The sequence below is a fragment of the Ursus arctos genome, chromosome X, assembly GCF_023065955.2.
Source record: "Ursus arctos isolate Adak ecotype North America chromosome X, UrsArc2.0, whole genome shotgun sequence".
In the NCBI taxonomy this organism is placed as follows: domain Eukaryota; kingdom Metazoa; phylum Chordata; class Mammalia; order Carnivora; family Ursidae; genus Ursus; species Ursus arctos.
Genome location: NC_079873.1, coordinates 82,574,332 through 82,583,601, shown reverse-complemented (window position 1 = coordinate 82,583,601; position 9,270 = coordinate 82,574,332).

The following is a 9,270-nucleotide window of genomic DNA, read 5'->3' as shown; positions in this document are numbered from 1 at the left end:
GGGAGTGAAGGTATTAGAAATGATTTATAGTGTGAGATAAGAGGACCTATCTCTAACCTATTTTCCCTGGAAGGGCAGAGAAGAGACTACTATAATGACTCTGTTGGTGAAGGGAAACACATTTTTTTTATTTTATTTTTTAGATAGAGCGTGAGTAGGGGGAGAGGTAAAGGGAGGGAATCTCAAGCAGACTCCATGCTCAGCATGGAGCCCAACATGGGGCTCAATCTCACAACCCTGAGATCATGACCTGAGCTGAAACCAAGAGTCAGATGGTTAACTGACTGAGCCACCCAGGGACCCCGGGGAAACACATTTTTTCAGAAGCTCAGTGTTGGCTCTCCTCTGCAAACCATGATAAGAAGTAAACTATGTTGCAATAAAGATGATAAGATTCCAGAATGACAGGGCCCAGGTGGTGGCACAAAACTTTAGGGGCAAGTTAGCCATCATTACCATAATGGAAAACAAGGTCAGAGTGGAGTGAGGCTGATTTTGACTGACAGAAATCTGTGGCAATGCCTTACAGATAGTATTCCAAGGCTAAATGTATGGAGAGCTGACTGGGGTATTATGTCCTTTGTACAAAAATAAAAACACGAGACATGGCAAGTCAAAGTCTGATGTCTGCAGCTGTGGTGGAATATCATGGTCTGCCACCAAGTTTTCAGATCTACAGTTCAAGCTGTCCCACTACTGAGGCCATATGACTTAGCATATCTGATAGTGCTTACAGTATCTATGGCGGATCTAGTCATTCTAAGCCATAATATGGGAGTTGCAACACAGAATCCTGAGGTTCTCAACAAAAGGCATCCACCCTATACGAGTAAACTACTTGCTATTTAAAAAACAGGTCCTTGAATGCTATTAAAAGCTTAGTAGCTATTGAGTCCCTAACCAAGAGACAACAAATGACATATACAACAGATGCCCACCACAAACTGTATGTTATAAGATTCACCAAGTGATAAAGTTTGGCAGGTTTAAGAGCAGTCCACCCTATGATGGAAATGCTACATTCAGGATCCAGCCTGAGAAGGCACAAATAAATCAGCAGATTTCACAAACGAATATGCCATTGACCATTGTTGTAATGATGTCCCTCATGAGTTATAGGGTGATCTATGACCAGCCAATGGAAGAGAAAATTATCAAGCATAGTGTACAGATGTGTCAGCACATTAAATATCGATGATAGCTGTAAATGAATTGCCACTATACTTCAGCATCATTTGGAATAACCCCAAAGAATAATGTTGAAGAGAAAACCTCCCAGGTGGCAGAGCTGTGAGCATTACACGAGATCCTACACTTTGAATGGAAGGAGTAGTAGCTTGAGGTGATGTCCTGAACTGTGAAGAATGATTTGGTATGTCAAGGTCTTGGAAGGAGAAGAGTTGGTAATTGAAGATAAGAAAGTTTAGATAAGAGGCATGTAGATGGACTATGGGAATGGAAACAGAACATATGCATCCCTGTGTCTTATATTAATGGTCATCCAAGGAATTGGCTGTAGAGAAGACACTTAATCAAGTGGTTCTGGTGGCTCATGCTGTGGATGTGAAACAGCTTCTGTCCTCAATCATCTTAGTTTTGGCACAAGGTATGATGAATTGTCATGGTGGCAGAGATGGAGACTGAGCTTAAGCTCAATAGCACTGGATCTCTCTCACCAAGGGTGATAAAGCTACTGCCACTGCTGAAGGTATAATTCCCCAAAAGCAACATCTGATTCTGGGCCCTCAATTGTGCACCTTCCTTCAAGGATATCATTCAGTCAGCTACCTCATTCCATGTTGAATGTGCTGCATTCATTCTATCTTAGAATAAGTAGTGGCAGTTATTCATCGCCACAAAAATGCACACCAACTTTGGACCCATAGGATCATCTCCACTTGCCTGTAGTGGTGTGAAATTTCATAACACATCTTTGTTTGACTTTTCCACCTCCTTTGTTTCACCACTCATTTTTCTCACTCTGACTCACTAGAACCATTTGCCAAATGAACTATTCATGCAGAAACTGTTATTGGAACTCAGACAAAGATAACCAGCAATAATTATGCATATAATTTATAAAATATAAGTAGGTGCTGCTATGTCAAAATGTGTTAAAAATTTTAAACTTATTCATAAATGAAAGCTACTGAAAGTAAGTGTTCCAAGGGAGCCTGAGAAAATGGCAGAGTAAGAGGACCCTAAGCCCACCTCATCCCATCGATACAACTAGTTAACACTCACATCAGTATAAATAACCCAGAAAATTACCTGAAGACTGGCAGAACAAACTCCACAACTAAAGGTGGGGAGAAGCCACACCAAAGAGGATAGGAAGGGTAGAGACTCATGCAGAACGAAACAGACCATAGCCATCTGTGATGGGAGGGAGCCACAAGCACGGAGAAGGGGAGAAAGATTGTGAAATCATTCTTTTTGATGCCTGAGTAATATTCTATTGTATATATGGACCACATCTTCTTAATCCAGTCATCTGTTGAAGGGCATCTCAGCTCCTTCCACAATTTAGCTATTGTGGACAATGCTGCTATGAACATTGGGGTGCATATGGCCCTTCTCTTCACTACGTCTGTATCTTTGGGGTAAATACCCAGTAGTGTAATGGCTGGGTCATAGGGTAGCTCAATTTTTAAATTTTTAAGGGACCTCCACACTGTTTTCCAAAGTGGCTGTACCAACTTGCATTCCCACCAACAGTGGAGGAGGGATCCCCTTTCTTCACGTCCTCTCCAACATTTGTTGTTTCCTGCCTTGTCAATTTTTGCCATTCTAACTGGTGAAAGGTGGTATCTCAAGGTGGTTTTGATCTGAATTTCCCTGATGGCTAATGATTTTAAACATTTTTTCATGTGTCTGCTAGCCATTTGTATGTCTTCATTGGAAAAGTGTCTGTTCATATCTTCTGCCCATTTTTTTGATTTGATTATTGGTTCCTCATGTATTGAGTTTGAGAAGTTCTTTGTAGATCTTGGAAACCAGTCTTTTATCTGTAGTGTCATTTGCAAATATCTTCTCCCATTCTGTGGGCTGCCTCTTAGTTTTTTTGACTGTTTCCTTGGCTGTGCAGAAGCTTTTTATCTTGAGGAAGTCCCACAAGTTCATTTTATCTTTTGTTTCTCTTGCCTTTGGAGATGTGTCATGAAAAAGGTTCCTGTGGCCGATGTCGTAGAGCTTGCTGCCTATGCTCTCCTCTAGGATTTTGATGGATTCCTGTCTCACATCGAGGTCTTTCATTCATTTGAAGTTTATCTTTGTGTATGGTGTGAGACAGTGGTCAAGTTTCATTCTTTTGCATGTAGCTGTCCAATTTTCCCAGCACCATTTATTGAATAGACTGTCTTTTTTCCACTGGATGTTTTTTCCTGCTTTGTCAAAGATTAGTTACCCAAAGAGCTGAGGGTCCATTTCTGGGCTATTCTGTTCCATTGGTCTATGTGTCTGTTTTTGTGCCAGTATCATGCTGTCTTGGTGATCACAGCTTTGTAGTATAGCTTGAAATCCGGCAACGTGATGCCCCCAGCTTTGTTTTTCCTTTTCAACAATTCCTTGGCGATTCAGGGCCTTTTCTGGTTCCACACAAATTTAAGGGCTGTTTGTTCCAGTTCTTTGAAAAATGTTATTGTAGGGGAAGAAAGGGATAAAGAAAGGGGGGGTAATCAGAAGGGGAAACGAAGCATGAGAGACTATGGACTATGAGAAACAAACTGAGGGCTTCAGAGGGGAGGGGGGTGGGGGAATGAGATAGACTGGTGATGGGTAGTAAGGAGGGCATGTATTGCATGGTGCACTGGGTGTTATACACAACTAATGAATCATCGAACTTTACATCAGAAATCAGGGATGTACTGTATGGTGACTAACATAATATAATAAAAAAAAATTAGAATACAAAAAAAAGGTGAACAATGAAAAAAAGGAAAAAGAAAAAAAGAAAAAAGAAAGAAAAATGTCATTGTTATTTTGATCGGGATGACATTGAAAGTGTAGATCAAAAAGAACAATTTTGCAACATTTGCATCAACATGGATGGGACTGGAGGTGATAATGCTAAGCGAAATAAGTCAAGCAGAGAAAGACAATTATCATATGGTTTCACTCATTTATGGAACATAAGAAGTAGGAAAATTGGTAGGAGAAGAAAGGGAAGAAGGAATGGGGTGGGTAAAAAGAAGGGGGGAATGAACCATGAGAGACTATGGACTCAGGGAAACAAACTGAGGGCTTTAGAGGGGAAGGGGTTGGGGGATCGGGATAGGCCAGTGATGGGTATTAAGGAGGGCATGTATTGCATGGTGCACTGGGGTGTTATACGCAAGTAATGAATCATGGAACTTTACATCAAAAACTTGGGATGTACTGTATGGTGACTAACATAACATAATAAAAAATTATTATTAAAAAAAGAAAGAAAGAAACTGTCACACCAGGGGGCACACACAGGGAAGACAAATCTCCATAACGTTTGGCTTTGAAAGGGAAAGGGGCCAAATTTTCATGAGTTCTTAAAACCAGCAGGACTTAAAACCTGGAATTTTAAAAATCAGCAGACTTGGCTCTGGGAGAGTCTAGAGGATTAGAGGAAGCTGAGACCCCAACCTTAAAGAGACAGTAGGACAAATAGCCCACAGAGATACAGCCTAGAAATACCAGTTTGAAAAACACTTGGGACATACAGGAGGAAGAGTAGTTTACTCATTCCAGAGCATATCTGAGAGGGGCAGGGATCACAGGAAGGCCTCTCCAGGAAAAAAGTAGCTGGCAGACACCATCTCCCACCCGTGCCTCCCAGCATAAACACGTGACCACCCGTGGGAACCAGCACAGTACTGAAATTCTCTACTGAACTTGCCAAAAATATGCCCCACCCATCCACCCTTGGCTTACACTAATCTGCCCTTCTTAGTCCTGCTCACTTCAGTCCCACCACTGTGGGTCCCCTCCTCCAAAAGACCAGTACAAACCTTGCCAACACTGTGTCTCTTGACCCATGCATTTTTGCAGGGCCTTGGTCCTGGTGGCAGCAGTGGGAACAGCAGAAGCCAGTCCTGCAGAAGATCAATGGCACTTTGTTGAAATTGTGTGCCCCAAGCACATGGGCTGTGCAGAACTGCCCAGGCCAACCCTGGTCCTGGGAGCCACAATGGCAGATATCATTTTGTAAGCAGGCCAGCAGGCACCATGCTAAAACCATGTGTCACATTCTGGCCCAGTCCCAGCAGCAGCAGCACATATCCTCCAATACACCCTCAGGTGCAGCCCAGCCAAGCTGTACCATAAGACTGGCAGTGTGTAACCATCTCCAACAGGGGCCAGCACTACTCCAAAGTGACTCTTGCCCAGGGAAGAAGGAAAGATAACTACAAACGTCAGTCACAGTGGTGCCCCAGTAGTGGGAAGGAGGTAGACAGCTGGTCTGAATGCAGGTCCCACCCACAATGAAAACTTCTCAGGGAATGACACAGGGAAAGTGCCCCGGAGTTCGGTACTATTGCATCTCTGGCAAAAGCCTAGTCTGACTCAACTCAAACCCAAGATGGCTCCAGACTGGTCCACTAACATGACAAGGACCAAATACTGCCCACACAGGCAAAGAGAGCCACTACAACTGACTAGACTGAAGGAAAAAGCAGCCAAGATACAACAGTAGCGTACACGCAACACACATAGAAGACACTCGTGTGGTGCCAAGTTCTAGTGAATAGGGGACACTGCATTGCAGGGCACTATAAGACCTCATCTTTGTAAGGCAATTACTTTCAAGAGCAAGAGACACAGCTGACTTTCCTAACACAGAGAAACAGACAAATAGGTTTAGACAAAAGAGACAGAAGAATATGTCCCAAATGAAAGAAAAAGACAAAACCACAGAAAGAGACGTACATGAAATGGAGATAAGTATTATGCCTAACAGCGAATTTAAAGTACTGATCATAAAGTCACTCACTAGACTTAAGAGTGGAAGACACCAATGAGACCCTTATCAAAGTAACAGAAAACATAAACAAGAAGCAGAGATGAACACAATAAATGAAGTTAAGAATATAATAGATGGAATAAATAACAGGCTAGAAGAAGCAAAGGAACAAATTAGCAACCTGGAGGACAGAATAATGGAAAGTAATCAAGCTGAGTAGTTGAGAAAAAAATATGCAAAATGAGAATAGATTTATGGAACTCAACAACTCTATCAATTGTAATAACGTTTGCATTATAGGGATTCCAGAAGAAGAAGAAGAAGAAGAAGAAGAAGAAGAAGAAGAAGAAGAAGAAGGGAGAGAAGGGAGCAGAAAACTTATTTGAAGAAGTAATTTAGCTGAAAACTTCCATAATCTGGGAAGGGAAACAGATATCCCGATCCAGGAGACAGAGCTCCCCCAACAAAATCAACATGAGGAGGGCCACAACAAGACACATAGTAATTAAAATGGCAAAAGGTAATGATAAAGAGAGAATTTTAAAAGCAGCAAGAAAAGAGTTATATTCAAAGGAAACCCCATAAGACTATTGGTGGATTTTTCAGCAGAAACTGCAGGGCAGAAGAAAGTGTCATGATATATGCAAGGTATTGAAAGAAAAAAAATCTGCAGCAAAGAATGCTCTATCCAGCAAGGCTATCATTCAGGATAGGAGAGATAAAGCATTTCCCAGGCAAACAAAGGTTAAAGGAAATCATAACCACTGAACCAGCCCTATAAGAAATGTTAAAGGGGATTCTTTGAGGGAAAAGGAAAGACCATAAGTAAGAATAAGAAAAATAGGAAGGAAAAAAAAAGCACTAAAAATAAGTATATCTGTAAAAATTAGTCAAGGGTGTCCCAAAATAAAAGGATGTAAAGTATGACAGCATATACCTAAAACATGGGGGGAAGAGGAATAAAGAATATTCAGGGGTCCCGAGTGGCTCAGTCAGTTAAGCATCTGACTCTTGATTTAGGTTCAGGTCATGGTCTCAGGGTTGTGAGACTGAACCCCACAACAGGCTCCACACTGAGCATGGAGCCTGATTAAGATTCTTTCTCTCCCTCTCCCCCTCTGCCCCTGCTCCTCCCCTTCTCCCCACCTCTCTTTCTTAAAAAAAAAAAAAAAAGAATGGGTTCAAACTTAAGTGACCATCAACTTAATATAGACTGCTATATTTAGAAGATATACAAACCTAATGGTAACCACAAATCAAAAACCAGTAATAGATATGCAAAACAAGGAGAAAGGTATCCAAGTATATCACTGAAGCAACCCAGCAAACCATGAAAGAAAAGAGCAAGAGAGGAAAGGATCAGAGAAGAACTACAAAACCAACCATAAAAAAGTAACAAAATGGAAAAAAATGCATAACTAGAAATAATTATTGGAATTTAAATAGACTAAGCACTCCAATCAAAAGACAGAGGGTGATGGAATGGATAAAAAAACAAGAATCATGTATGTGCTGCCTACAAGAGACACATTTCAGACCTAAAGACAGATGCAGATTGAAGGATGGAGAAATATTTCTCATGTGAATGGCTGCCAAAAAAACCTGGGGGTACAAATACTTATATCAGACAAACTACTTTAAAACAAAGACTGTAACAAGTGACAAAGAAAGACACTGCATAATAATAAAGGGAACAATCCAACAAGAATATATAACAATTGTAAATACTTACGTACCCAACGTGGGAGCATCCAAATATATAAAACAGTTAATATCGAATATTAAGGAACTAATCAATAGTAATACAATAATTTTAGGGGACTTTAACACCATACTTACATCAATGGATAGATCATCCAAACAGAAAATCAACAAGGAAACAGTGACTTTGGATGACACAATAGATCAGAAGGATTTAAGAGATACATTCAGAATACTCCATCTTAAACAGCAGAATACACATTCTATTGAAGTGAACATGGAATATTCTCCAGAATACATCCATATTAGGCCAGAAAAAATCCTCAACAAATTCAAAAATATTGAAATCATACATGCATCTTTTCTGACCACAACACCATAAGACTAGAAATCAACCACAGAAAAAATCTGAAAACAGTACAAATACATGGAGGTTAAATAACATGCCATTCAACAATGAATGGATCAACCAAGAAATCAAAGGAGAAATCAAAAATTACATGGAGAGAAATGACAATGAAAACCCAATGATCCAAAATGGTTCTAAGCAAAAGTGGTTCTCAGAGGGACGTTTATAGCAATACACACATCCCTCAAGGAGAAAGAAAAATCTCAAACAACCTAGCCTTACACCTAAAGTAGCTAGAAAAAGAACAATCAAAATCCAAAACCAGCAGAAGGAAGGAAATAATAAAGATTAGAGCAGAAATAAATTATATAGAAACTGGAAAAAAAACACAATAAAACAGATCAATGAAACCAGGAGCTGATGTTTGAAAAGATCAACAAAACTGATAAACCTCTAGCCACAGTCATTAAAAAAGAAAGAGATGACTCAAATAAACAAAATCAGAAGAGAAAAAGGAGAAATAACAACTGACACCCCAGAAATACAAAGGACTATAAGAGAATACTATGAAAAATTACATGCTAACAAATCAAACAACCTAGAAGAAATGAATAAATTCCTAGAAAAATATAACCTACCAAACCTGAAGCAGGAAGAAACAGAAAATTCCAACAGACCAATTACCAGCAAGGAAATTGAATCAGTAATCAACAAACTCTAAACAATCAAAAGTCCAGGACCAGGCAGCTTCATGGGTGAGTTGTACCAAACATTTAAAGAAGAGTTAATACCTATTCTTCTCAAACTATTCCAAAAAAAATAGAAGACAAAGGAAAACTTCCAAATTCATTCTTTGAGGTCAGCATTACCCTGATATCAAAACCAGATAAAGACACCACAAAGAAAGAGATCTACAGGCCAATATCTCTGATGAACATAGATGCAAAAATCCTAAAATATTGGCAAACTGAATCCAACAATACATTAAAAAAATTATTCACCACGATCAAGTAGGATTTATTCCAGTGATTCAAGGGTGATTCAATATTCACAGATCAAGCAACATGATACATCATATCAATAAGAGAAAGGATGAAAACCTTATGAGCACTCCAATAGATGCTGAAAAAGCTTTGACAAAGTACAACATCCATTCATGATAAAAATCCTCAACAAAGTAGGTCTAGAGGCAACATACCTCAAATAATAAAGGCTTTATATGAAAAACCCACAGGTTACATCATACTCAATGGTGAAAACTGGGAGATTTTCCCCTAAGTTCAGG